The sequence below is a fragment of the Meles meles genome, chromosome Y (assembly GCF_922984935.1).
Source record: "Meles meles chromosome Y, mMelMel3.1 paternal haplotype, whole genome shotgun sequence".
NCBI lineage: Eukaryota > Metazoa > Chordata > Mammalia > Carnivora > Mustelidae > Meles > Meles meles.
Window position 1 is genome coordinate 8,992,744 of NC_060088.1, and position 14,854 is coordinate 9,007,597.

General features: G+C 37.7%; 1 non-coding gene across 1 annotated transcript; it reads right to left on the minus strand.

Annotated features, from left to right (window-relative positions):
* Positions 1-1,020: 1,020 nt before the first annotated feature.
* On the minus strand, positions 1,021-1,125 carry LOC123935962. Its single transcript, XR_006817042.1, has one exon. It is a non-coding gene; the product is annotated as a U6 spliceosomal RNA (small nuclear RNA).
* Positions 1,126-14,854: the final 13,729 nt, after the last annotated feature.

Sequence of the window (14,854 nt, forward strand, 5' to 3'; positions counted from 1 at the left end):
TTGAATTCCCCTACTACTATTGTACTATAAAGGGTTAGTTCCTTTATGTTTGTTATTAACTGCTTTTGTCTTGGGGGTGCTCCCATGTTGAGTGCATAAATATTTACAATTGTTCTATAAATTCTTGTTGAACTCTCTCCTTTATTATTACTTAGTGTCCTTTTTTGTCCCTGTTTAGAGTTTTTGTTTTAAAGTGTGCTTTGTCCAATGCAAGTATTGTTGCTCCAGCTATGTTTTGATGTTCTTTGCACAAATGTTTATCTACCCTGTCGCTTGCAATCTTCAGGCATCTGTGGGAGGCCGCAATAAGGCTTGGGATGAGGACCACACCAGGCCCTGACTTGCATCTCCTTTAAAGTCCAAATAGCCTAACAAAAGGCTTAGGATGAAATAACTGAGTAGCACTGAGAAAGGGTCTGTGCTATGTGTTGTGCGCTCACCTACATGACTTCCCACATGTAGTTAGCTTTAAACACAATTCAGACGGGGTTATAAATCCTTAACTGGTCCTTGACGTCCCAGTACAAGCTTGTAAATTACTCTCGGGTTTGTTGTTACTTCTTGAATCAATATTGAAACAATGTTTTAGCTCCAGCCTTTTGGCGTCATGAAGTCTGTGTGTAGTCATTTACGAGATTGATTAGGGGAACTGATTACGGGAACCTGTGGTTGTTTAGCTAGACACAGATGCATTGCTTCTCTTATTGTAGAACTACTATATATATATGGCCATAATGCCTCTAATAAACTCAGCACTGTTGGACATCCTCCTCAGTGCTCCTCCTGCCCCCATCTCTTTGTTTCTTTGTCTCTCTCTCACCATCCTCTTACCCTCTTGTTCCTGTTCGTGTTGTCACGCCGGCCGCGACAGGCGTCCTTAAGTCTAAAATAAGTCTCTTCTGGGCAGCATATTTTAGAGTCTTACTTTTGTATCTCACTGTCACCATATGTCTTTTGATTGGAGCAGTTTGTCCATTCACATTCAAAGTAACTATGGGTAGGTATTTATTGTTGTCATTTAAAACTATGGAGCTCTTCATAAATTTTGGTGTCATCCTTGTGTAGGGGTATGCTAATCTTCTCTGTATTTTCTAATTTTAGTGTGTGTGCTGCCAAAGCAATCACCATTTTGTTTCTTAAATGACTCATTTCTTCCCTTCCTTAGTATATTGCATTTTAACATATACTGTATTTCTCTATATATTACATATGGGATATAAAAATAGTGGTTTTATGTATATTTGCATACATGTTGTATATTGTTCTATTTTGTACTTTCTTTTGGGGTTTGCATTAGAGTCTGCAATATACATTGACAATTCATATGACTCTACTTTCAAATAATGTATTCACTTCACAGGTCTTACAAATTCTTTATGAAAAATTTCCCAATTCCTCCCTCTCATCTCTAGTACCAGTATTCTCCTTCATTTAACTTATACACTAGCTTACATAATCATATATACTATCACTATTATTATTTTGGCCAAACTGTTATCTGTTATACAGTTTTGAAAAATGAGTTATTTTACCCTCACTTATCCACTTCATATTATCTTCTAATACTCTTACTTTGTGTGTAACTGTTTCAGACATATATCATTTTTCATATTAAAAAAAAACTTCTTTTTTAAAAAATCATCCAAGGTAGATCTACTGAGAACTACTTTCAATTTTTAAGAAAATATTTCCCCTTTACTTTTGAAGAATTTCACATGGCACAAAATTCTAGTTTGGTGGGACTTCTTTATTCTTGCATGGTTGCTGAGAAGATGAATGTAATTCTTATATTACTCCTCTATCGTTAATTCTGCCCTCTGGCTTCTTCAATAATTTTTATCTTTAAATTTTTGCAGTTAAATATAATGGGCCTAGAATTAGGCTCAGGGCACTTTGGGACTTTTGGTCTTGTGTCTGGCATTAATGGGGGGGGGGTGCACAAGTTACATCGTAATTATTTCAAATATTGCTTGTGATCCTTTTCCCCAACCTGACCCTTTATCTGGTATTCCCTTTATACCTAAGTTATACCTTATCTGTTCACCTGTTTACTTATTGGTTTTCTAACCCTGTGTCATCCACACTGATTGTCCAGGAACTTTTTAACTGTAGTACAGTTTTTCCTACCTTAGCACTGGTTTCCAAAGTAGTTTGTTTTTATGGGATTTACCCCAATAAGTTGTCATTTTCTGCATGTGCCTATTTCTAATGTTTTCCGTGGTAGACTGGTCTGTGACCTTGTTTCTCTGAGGGATCTATGAAGAGGTGATGGTTTTTCAGTCTGTCCAGTTTTTTATGTGTTGGCATGAAGTGGTGAGTAGAATTTTCCCTTTTTGGAGACTGAATATGAACAAAATATTTAAGCACAAATTCCTTGAAGAGGTTATAATGAGAGCCAGCCATATACTTACTAAGCTAATCCTTAATAGATTTCCAAGAACATAAATCAGAGGTCAACCATAAATGGCCACACCCAACCCACCACCTGATTTTTCTAAGTATAATCTTAGAGCAATGACGACATGCTGATTTTTACAACGTATGGTGGTGGTTGTTTTCACATTAACAAAGGCAGAGTTGAGCAGATATGACAGAGAGCCTTCATATGCCCTGTAAAAGATAACAGATAATTTCAATATGACCTTTTAGAGACAAAGGTCTCTGGACCCTTGATCAAAAATTTTAGTGATATACCCGGGAAATGATTGTGGAAAGGACAAGAAATGAGAGAAAATTACTTTTTCATCTTTACACGTTATTATCTTATATAAAGAAACATGATATTGACCCTTTAGTGGCACTCAGCTTTCCTATAATGTGTCAGATGATAACATAAAAATCTCTGAGACAAGTCTGTAGATACTGGTGGAATAACTCAATTTTGTATACATATACATGGATGTATTTATTTATTTATTTATTCCATTTTCACTTTTTTAAAATTTCTTTTCAGCATAACAGTACTCATTGTTTTTGCACCACACCCAGTGCTACATTCAATACGTGCCCTCCCTATTACCCACCACCTGGTTCACCAACATCCCACTCCCTGCCCCTTCAAAACACTCAGGTTGTTTTTCAGAGTCCATAGTCTCTCATGGTTCATCGCCCCTTCCAATTTCCCACAACTCCTTCTCCTCTCCATCTCCCCATGTCCTCCATGTTCTTTGTCATGCTCCACAAATAAGTGAAACCATATGATACTTGACTCTCTCTGCTTGACTTATTTCATTCAGCATACTCTCTTCCAGTCCCGCCCATGTTGCTACAAAAGTTGGTTATCATCCTTTCTGATGGAGTCATAATACTCCATTCGTTTATATGGACCACATCTTCCTTATCCACTCGTCCGTTGAAGGGCACCATGGTTCTTTCCACAGTTTGGCAACCGTGGCCATTTCTGCTATAAACATTGGGGTACAGATGGCTCTTCTTTTCACTACATCTGTATCTTTGGGGTAAATACCCAGTAGTGCAATTGCAGGGTCATAGGAAAGCTCTATTTTTAATTTCTTGAGGAATATCCACACTGATCCATGGATGTATATACTTAAATACCATACATTTTTGTTTTTGGCAAATGACTGAGAAAACAAATTCATACGGATTTCTAAACAGTAAAACTAACGTCTTCCAAACTTCTCACTTTATTCAAATTCTGCCTTGTAATCATTTTTAAAAATACCTTATTGTACATAAAATATGCTAAATGTTTTATCTATGTAACACACTTTAAAACACTTTTCGCACTAGAAAGGATACTTGACAAATGTCTCCACTACCACAGATATATCTATGCTTACGAAGTTGGAACCTGGGAAAAACTGGATATGCTCCCTAAAAGAGAAACACAGTACTAGCCACACCACCTAAATCATGGCATTATAAATTTTGTCAATATTGAATCAGACTTTCCAAAATATCAAGTATTGTGCTAGTCTGCTGACTTAGCTGACCAAAACCCTTCCCAAACATGCAAAGCCTGGCAATATCTAAAATGAAAACATTAAATTTAAAAACAGATGATTATTCTAGAACATGTACTCCAGTGGGTACTATTTTCAAGTGGGAGTAACAAAGCTGACTGCATATCAATTATGACTACCAAATACAGAGAATGACTTCAAAATATACCAGAATTTGCATCAGATAATTTCTATTCTTTCAAAGCAGCTTAACTTTCAAATCACATTTGCTCTAATTACATGCCATGCAACATCTCTCTGGCCCTAGTTATTTTTTTCAATCATTAAACAGAATTAAGACTTGAGTATCATTAAAGTCTCTTCTATTCTGGATTCCATAATCTGCATTTGTTCAACATTTAAAATGGTTCTCTTTCAAATATGTAGAACCCATAATCCATTTCTTAATTACTCTACTTGCTGACCTTTTCAATAGTGCAGTATTTAGTATGGGGAGTACTTAATAGAGTCACAGTGTCAAATTAACAAATATAGAGAATAACCTAGGTTGTACGCATAGACTAACTTTTTAAAAAGTAACATAACAATTCAGTTGTTTACCAAGTGATGAATGGAAAAAATATTGCATATGTGTATAATAATGTTATTTAGCTGTAAAAATGAGAATTATCCATTTAGAATAGGAGTAAACCTTGAAAACATGCTAAGAGAAGTAGAACACAGAAGATTAAATATTATATAATTTCTTTCATATGAATAACCCAAAATGGTCAAATCTGAAAGAGATAAAGTGATTGGTAGTTGACAGGGACCCAGGGCACACAGAAAAATGCAGAATTATTGGTTAATGACTATACGTTTTCTTTTTGAATTATACATTTCATTTGAAATGTTAAATGGGAGAACTGTATGTGGAGCATTTGTATACTTAAGAAAATTATGATGTCACTGTTATACTGACCCAGTTTTGAAACTATCATTATCTAAAATACATGGGTCATGCATAAATTATTTTGTGGTCCATTTCTTTAATCCTGTTTATTTCTGTTCTGAAACCCATTTGGTTCTTGCCATGAATGTAGGCAATTCAGAAAAAATCTAATAAATAGAGGGTCAAAATGGTGGGGAAGTAAGTGGAGGCGCCTTTTCAACCTGTACCCTAAAGTGAGCTGATTACCTACCAAAGAACTCCAATCACCCATTAAATCAGTCTGAGATCAGAATTATACACGTCTGGATCTCTACAGGAGCAGAAGACACCAGTGGCAGGTAAAGCAGAGTAGGAATGTTGGACTGATATAAGAAGATAAACAAAAGGGGGAGGGAGCCACCAGAGGCCACCGATTGGAAAGTAATACCCCAATACGAGAGTGCCCTGTGTCTGGGGACCAGCATTAGCTTGGAGTCTTGTTGAAAGCACTCAAAAAAAAAAAAAAAAGAGCAAAGGATTGCAGGGGGATATTGTGGGAATCTGGGCAGTTAGGGACAGGGGCTTAAGTCCCCAGACCCAGGACAGCCTCCCCTGCTGCTGAGCCAGAGAGAGTGCCGTGGAGAAAGCAGGTCTTGGTCCCTGAGCCTCCAGCATGCCTGAATCGGCAGCACCCCTGAGAATGCGTTGGGTCCAGTTCCCGAGAGACGCGGGGAGCCCAGCCAGATGGCATTCCCGAACCCGTGCGTCCCACACGCTCCCCTGGGAGATATGCACACAGGTATTAGCCTGGAGCTCTGGCATTCTGAAAAACAGGGATTACCTTCCTGGGACAGCAGGAAAATCTCAGGGTGTGATCACTGCTTGGAACCTCTCTGGAGGTCTGGAGCTGCCCAGACAGCCGCCACTGCCATGGTTTTGGGTACAAGGAGGAGATCCTGCATCCCCAGGGACAGTGACTCAGAACCTACTATGCCAGAAGCTCTGCAGAGCTTTCTGAGGCTTCTCTGTGAGATGGATGTCTGGGTGCCATTTGCTCTCCTCTAAACCTCCAAAAACCATCAAAAGCTGTCAAGATGAGAGAAAACAGATGAACGAACATAAAAACCTCCAGAGAACAAAAGCCTGAAAAAAACGGTTTCCTCATAGCCCAACCCCTTGAGGGGGACTGGAGGACCTAATTCAGAGAACATCATTGTCTGAAAATGCACGTGGCAGGCCCCTCCCCCAGAAAACCAACTGGGAAGGAAGAAAAAAAAAAAGATGACAAGAGAAAAACCACCACTACTTCATTAAAACAACTTTTATTTTTAACTCTTTACCAATATTCTGGTTCTTTTTATTTATACATAGAGATAATTTTTAACCTATTTACCATAACATTGAGATGTCCAGTACATCAAATTCCTTAATAACCTTCTAACCTGAACTTTTTATTACATACACCCGTGTTTTCCTTTTGCTTTTCTATTAATTTTATTTTTTTTTAAATTTCAATTTAGTTTGGTCTAGTTTATTCTTTTTAATTTTTATTTTCTAATATACATATAGAGTGAAACTTCAAGGTAATCCCCTTTCCCCAATCAATGCTACCCCTATAGGTAAACCAATTTTTAATCCCCCTTTATCTTAGGAAAGTTGAGTCCTTTAACAAAAACATCAAGATACCTCCAGAAAGAATCAAATAACCTTCCTCGCCCACACTGAGAATTTATAACCACTCTCCATCTTTTCCTTCTGCCAGTGTTTCTGTGTATTTGTGTTTGTCCTGATAGTATATAAATATTATACTTGGGTTCTTTCTGATGAGGTTCTTCCTTTTTTTTTCCTGCTTTTATATATATATTTTTTCTTGTCATATACTTTTAACAGTCTTTTTGTTTGCCTGTTTTTATTTGTATAATTCATAAATCTTACCTTGGGCCCATTTGGGCTGAGCCTTCTCCTTTATCTTCCCTTTTTTTCCTCTCTCTCTCTCCCTTTCTTCTTCTTTTTACTTTTCTTTCTTTTCTTTTTTTTTTTTCTGTCTCTCTCTTCTCTATTTCTTTTTCTTTTCTTTTTTCTCTCATTTGGGTGGGGAATCCTGATTGCACAGAAGCATTCCAGGGTGCACCTTGACTGCACCACAATCAATACATCCAGCTGCATCTGTTCAGTCATTTCTTATCAAAATGACTAGGAGGAGGAATGCCCAACAAAAGAAAAATACAGAGGATGGACCTTCTGCAACAGAGCTAATAGCTATCAACTTAGACAATATGTCAGAAAAAGAATTCAGGCTAACAATTATCCAAGCAATAGCTACATTGGAGAAAGCCATGGATGACCAAACAGAATTGATTAGGGCAGGACTGAAAGCCACCAGGGATGATGTTCACAAAGTTAGGGCAGAACTGAAAGCCACCAGGGATGATGTTCAAAAAGCTCTCAATGAATTCCAATCTAATCTAAATTCTCTAAAAGCTAGGGTAACTGAGACAGAAGATAGAATTAGTGATCTGGAGGACAAACAGATAGAGAGAAAGGATCAGCAGGAGGCCTGGAACAAACAGTTCAGAAGCCATGAAAACAGAATCAGGGGAATAAATGATGCCATGAAACATTCCAACATCAGAATTATTGGAATCTCTGAAGGGGAGGAAAAAGTAGAGGTCTAGAAGATAGAGTGGAAGAAGTTGTCTATGAAAATTTTCCCAATCTCACGAATGGAAACAATGTTCATGTACTAGAGGCAGAGTCGTTTTGCCCCAAGATATTAGATTCTCAAAAGTCCTCATGACACCTGATAGTTAGAATGAGGAATTAATGCTTCTAGACAGACCCTCTTAAAAGCAGCTAGGACAAAGAGTCTCCTTACATACAGTCGAAAGCCCATTAGAATAACGTTAGACCTGTCCACAGAGACCTGGCAAGCCAGGAAGAGTTGGCAAAATATATTCCGAGTACTAAATGAGAAGAACATGCAGCCAACAATACTCTACCCAGCAAGACTGACATTCAAAATGGATGGAGAGATAAAGAGTTTCCAAGACTGGCAAGGCTTAAAAGACTAGGCAACCACCAAGCTGACACTGCAGGAAATATTAAGGGAGGTTATATACAGGTGAAAAAATCCTAAGAATATCATTGAACAGAAATAGAGACAATCTACAGACAGAAAGACTTCAAAGGTAACACGATGTCAATCACAACCTATCTATCAAAAATCACTCTCAATGTGAATGGCCTAAACACACCCATAAAACAACACAGGGCTGCAGATTGGATAAAACGACAGGACCCATCCATATGTTGTCTACAAGAGACCCATTTGAACCTAAGGATACACACAGACTGAAAGTGAAGGGATAGAGAAGCATCTTTCATACCAATGGGCCTCAAAAGAAGGCCAGGGTATTGATTCTCATATCAGATAAATTATATTTTAAACTAAAGACTGTAGTCAGAGATACAGAAGGACACTACATCACTCTTACAGGGACTACCCACCAAGATGATCTAACAATTGTAAATACCTATGCCCCCAATATGGGAGCAGCCAATTACATAAGAAAACTATTAATCAAGATAAAGAGTCACATTGATATGAATACATTGATAGTAGGAGATCTTAATACGCCTCTCTCAGTAATATATAGATCATCGAAACAGAAAATCAATAAAGAATTAAGAGCATTGAATGAAACACTGGACCAGATGGACCTCATAGACATATAAGAACATTCCACCCTAAAACTACAGAATACTCACTCCTCTCAAGTGCACATGAAACCTTCTCCAGAATAGACCACATACTCGGTCACAAAGCAGAACTCAACTGATACCAAAAGACTGACATTATTCCCTGCATATTCTCAGATCACAATGCTTTGAAACTGGAGCTCAAACACAAGAAAAAGTTCGGAAGGAACTCAAACACCTGGAAGCTAAAGACCACCTTCCTTAAATATGCATGGATCAAGCAGGAGATCAGAGAAGAACTTAAACAATTCATGGAAACCAATGAGAATGAAGACACTTCGGTCCAAAACCTATGGGATACAGCAAAGGCGGTTCTAAGGGAGAAATACATACCATCCAAGCCTCCCTCAAAAACACTGAAAAATCCAGAATATACCAGCTCTCTCTACACCTTAAAGAACTGGAGAATCAACAACAAATCAAACCAACTCCACATGCAAGAAGGGAAACGATCAAGATTAGAGCAGAGATCAAGGAGGTAGACACCAGAGAAACAGTAGAACGTATCAATGAAACTAGAAGCTGGTTTTTTGAAAGAATCTATAAGATCGACAAACCATTGGCCACACTAATCCAGAAGTAAAGAGAGGAAGCCCAAATTAATAAAATTATGAATGAAAAGGGAGAGATCACAACTAACACCAAGGAAATAGAAACAATCATCAGATATTATTACCAACAGTTATATGCCAATAAGCTAAGCAACCTGATGAAATGGATACATTCCTGGAAAACTACAAACTCCCAAAATTGAACCAGGAAGAAATTGACAACCTGAATAGACTGATATCTAGTACCGAGATTGAAGCAGTGAACAAAAACCTCCCCAAAAACAAGAGCCCAGGACCTGACGGATTCCCTGGGGAATTCTACCAAACTTTCAAAGAAGAAATAGCACCAATTCTCCTGAAGATGTCTCAAAAAATTGAAGCAGAAGGAAAACTTCCAGACTCTTTTTATGAAGCCAGCATTACGCTGATCCCCAAAGCAGGCAAAGACACTACCAAAAAGGAGAATTTCAGACCAATATCAGTGATGAATATGGATGCTAAGATTCTCAACCAGATCCTAGCAAGCAGAATCCAGCAGCACATTCAAAAGATTATCCACCATGACCAGGTGGGATTCATCCCTGGGTTGCAAGGTTGGTTCAACATTCGCAAATCAATCAATGTGATAGAACACATCAATAAGAGAAGAGAGAAGAACCACATCGTCCTCTCAATTGATGCAGAAAAAGCATTCGACAAAAATCCAGCATCCGTTCCTGATTAAATCGCTTCAAAGTATAGGGATAGAGGGAACATTCCTGAACATCATCAAATCTATCTATGAAAGACGCACAGCAAATATCATCCTCAATGGGAAAAAGCTTGCAGCCTTCCCGTTGAGATCAGGAACAGACAAGGATGCCCACTCTCTCCACTCTTGTTAAACATAGTATTAGAACTCCTAGCAACAGCAATCAGACAACAAAAAGAAATAATGGTATCCTAATTGGCAATGAAGAAGTCAAACTCTCTCTCTTCACAGATGACATGATTCTTTATATGGAAAACCCCAAAGACTCCACCCCCAAACTACTAGGACTCATACAGCAATTCAGTAACGTGGCAGGAGACAAAGTCAATGTATAGAAATCAGTGGCTTTCTTATACACTAACAACGAAAATACAGAAAGGCAAATTTGAGAATCAATTCCATTTACTATAGCACCAAGAACCATAAGATAACTGCGAATTAACCTAACCAAAGTGGTAAAGGATCTGTACTCGAGGAACTACAGAACACTCATGAAAGAAATTGAAGAAGACACAAAAAATGGAAGACTGTTCCATGCTCTTGGATCGGAAGAATAAACATTGTTAAAATGTCTATACTGCCTAGCGCAATCTATACTTTTAATGCCATTCCGATCAAAATTCCACCGATATTTTTCAAAGAGCTAGAGCAAATAATCCTAAGATTGGTATGGAATCAGAAGAGACCCCAAATCGCTAAGGAAATGTTGAAAAACAAAAACAAAACTGGCGGCATCACGTTACCAAATTTCAAGCTTTACTACAAAGATGCGATCACCAAGACAGCCCAGTTCTGGCATAAAAACAGACACATAGACCAGTGGAACAGAGTGGAGAGCCCAGACATGGACCCTCATCTCTATGGTCAAATAATCTTCAACAAAACAGGAAAAAATATACAATGGAAAAAAGACATTCTCTTCAATAAATGGTGCTGGGAAAACTGGACTGCTATATGTAGAAGACTGAAACTCGACCCTTCCCTTACACCGTACCCAAAGATAAACTCGAAATGGATAAGAGACCTCAACGTGAGACAGGAATCTATCAGAATCCTAGAGGAGAACATAGGCAGTCACCTCTTCGATATCAGCCACAGCAACTTCTTTCAAGAGATGTCTCCAAAGGCCAAGGAAACAAAAGCAAAAATGACCTTTTCGGACTTCATCAAGATCAAAAGCTTCTGCACAGCAAAGGAAACAGTCAACAAAACAAAAAGGCAACCCACGGAATGGGAGAAGATATTTGCAAATGACAGTACAGACAAAAGGTTGATATCCAGGAACTATAAAGACCTCCTCAAACTCAACACACACAAAACAGATAATCATATCAAAAAATGGGCAGAAGATATGAACAGACACTTCTCCAATGAAGACATACAAATGGCTATCAGACACATGAAAAAGTGTTCATCATCACTAGCCATTAGGGAGATTCAAATTAAAACTACATTGAGATACCACCTGACACCAGTTAGAATGACCGAAAATATCAAGACTGCAAACAACATGTGTTGAAGTGGATGTGGAGAAAGATACAGATGTATCCCAAAAATACAGATGTCATGAAAAGAAGGGCCATCTGTACCCCAATGTTTATAGTAGCAATGGCCACAGTCGCCAAACTATGGAAAGAACCAAGATGCCCTTCAATGGATGAATGGATAAGGAAGATGTGGTCCATATACATGATGGAGTATTATGCCTCCATCAGAAAGGATGAATACCCAACTTTTGTAGCAACATGGACGTGACTGGAAGAGATTATGCTGAGCAAAATAAGTCAAGCAGAGAGAGTCAAGTATCATATGGTTTCACTTATTTGTGGAGCATAACAAAGAACATGGAGGACATGGGGAGATGGAGAGGAGAAGGGAGTTTGGGGGAGATGGAGAGGAGAAGGGAGTTGTGGGAAATTGAAAGGGAGATGAACCATGAGAGAATATGGACTCTGAAAAACAACCTGAGGGTTTTGAAGGGGCATGGGGTGGGAGGTTGGGGAACCAGGTGGAAGGCAATAGAGAGGGCACGTATTGCACGAACACTGGGTGTGGTGCAAAAACAATGAGTACTGTTACGATGAAAATAAATTAATTAATTAAAAAAATAAAAAAATATTAAAAGTTAAAAAAAAAAAGAAAAAAGAATATAAAGCAAAAGAAATACCCAAATCTGATGAAAATCCTCAATCTACACATCTGGCCAGCTAAACAAGCTCAAATTAAGGCAAAACTCAAAGGGGTCCACACAGATCCTGTGCATGTTATATTATCTAGCAAAAGGAATGTTACAAATATGATAAGATTAAGAGCCTTGAGATGAGGAAATTATATTGTGTTATTCGAGCAGTCTCGACATGTTCCTTGGAAGAGGAATGCAGGTGAAGTCATAGAAGAGAAAGACATAAAAAAGAAAAGAGCCATGGAGTGATGAAATTGAAGATAAAGAGGCCATGAGTGCATGAATACAGGAGGCTGCTAAATTGAAAGTGTCAAGAATATGTGTTATCCCAGCAGAGACTCTAGCTGAGCCAGCCCTGCTGACACCTTGATTTCAGCCCAGTAAAATGAGTTTTAAGTTTCTGATATTCAGAAGAGTTAAGAGAATAATTTGTGTTGTTTTACCCCTATCTATTTGTGGAAATTGGTTACAACAATAAGAGTGAATTAATGCAGTAATTATTTCTCTCTTATCTAATATGAACCCCTTGTGTACAGAGAAAAAAATTATAAATCCATGCTGGTGGGAATACAGTGTACAAAGATGTCATTTGTGATAACAAAAAAAGGTGAAGACACAAAGAATCAAAGTTTATACATATTTTTTAAATGAGGCTGGCATTAAATCAATCGAATATGTCAATTTTAATCTCCAAGGCAACTCCTAATAGAATGATCCTAAAATATTTAGTAATAAATCCAGAACTAAGACAACAAAAATGAACAAAAAAACCTAAGACATTTAAACAAACCCTTAGATATTTAAAATGGTTCACTAGGAAATATCCAGTTAAAAGACAGAGATTGCTTATTCTCACTGTTTTTATTCAACAGTGTACTGAAAGTCCTAGCCATAGCAATCCAACAAGAGAAAGAAATAAAACGCATCCAAGTTGGTAAAGAAGAAAAACTTCCACTATTTGCAGATGACATGATACTATGTAGCGAGAACTCAAAGACTCCCCCCAAAAGCTACTAAACTAATAAATGAATTCAGTAAAATTGCAGGATACAAAGTTAATATACAGAAATTAGTTGCATTTATATACACAAAGTAGCAGATAAGGAAATTAAGAAAATAATCCCCATTTGCAATCGCACTATACAGAATAAAATGCTTAGGAATGAATTTAAGCAAGAAGGTAAAAGACCCGTACCCTCAAAACTGTAGAACACTGATGAAAGAAATTGGAAGGCATGCGTCGCATGGAGCACTGCATGTTATATATAAACAATAAATCTGGAACACTGCATCAAAAACTAATGATATATTTTATGGTGACTATCATAGGACAATTAACAAAAAAAGAGAGAGAGAAATTGAAGGCAATACTAAACAAATGCAAAGATACTCCATGCTCATGGATAGGAAGAAATGATATTGTTAAAATGTCCATACTACCTATGGCAACCTACAGATTGAATATAATCCCTACCAATCCTTATCAAATCAAATCCCTATTAGCATTTTCACATGACTAGGATAATCCTAAAATTTTTATGGAACCATAAAAGATGCTGAATACGCAAACCAATCTTGAGAAGGAGAACGAGGATGGAGGTTTCACGATCTCAGATTTCATGGTACACTATGAAGTTATGGAAACAGTATGGTACTGGCACAAAACAATGCACACATAGGTCAGTGGGAAAGTTTAGAGATACCAAAACTAAACCCACAGTTGTATTGCCAATTTACCTACAAGGAAGGAGATGAGAATATGCAATAGAGAAAAGACAGTCTCTCCAGTGAATGCTGTTTGGAAGACTGGACAGCTTGTAAAAGAATGAAATTGGACCACTTTTTTACACCATACACAAAAATAAACTCAAAATGGATGAAAGGACAAATGCGAGACCTAACATCATAAAATTCTGAGAAAATAACATAGGGAGTAATCTCTTGGGCACAGACCTTAGCAATGTGATGTGTCCTTAGGCAAAGGAAACAACAGCAAAAATAAACCATTGGGACTACACCACACTAAACATTTTTGTTTCACAAAGGAACCCTCCAATAAAATGAAGAAGCAGCCGACAGAATGGGAGGGGACATTTTCAAATAATATATCTGGTAAGGGTTAATATCCAAAATGTACAGAGAACTCTTCCAACTCAACACCAAAAATACTACTCCTCCAAATAAAGAGACAGAGAGAGGAGCTGAATAGACATTTTCCCATAGAAGACATACAAATAGCCAACTGGCACAGGAAAAGATGCTCAACATCACTCATCATCACGGAAATACAAATCAAAACCACAATGAGATACCGCCTCCCGCTTGTCAGAATGGCTAAAATCAACAACACAGGAGACAACAAATGTTGGCTGAGATGTGGAGAAAAGGGAACACTTACGTACTGTTGGTGGAAACGAAAACTGGAAAATGGTATAGATGTGGAGGGCATTATGTTAAGGGAAATGAGTCAGAAAGAGAAAGACAAATGTCATATGATTTCCCTTATATGAGAAATCTAAAGAGAGCTAACTAACAAAAAACAGAAGAGAGTTGTAAGTACAGAGAACAAACTAATGGAGGCGATTTGGGCAGATGGGTAAAGCAGGTGAAGAGGATTAAGACATAGAAAAGTCCAATCATAAAATAAATATACCACAGGGATGAAAATTATAGCATAGGGAATGTAGTCCTTATTATAATAATTTTGTATGGTGATAGAGGGTAACTATGCTTATCTTGGTGAGTACTGTGCAATGTATAGAATTGCCAAATCAC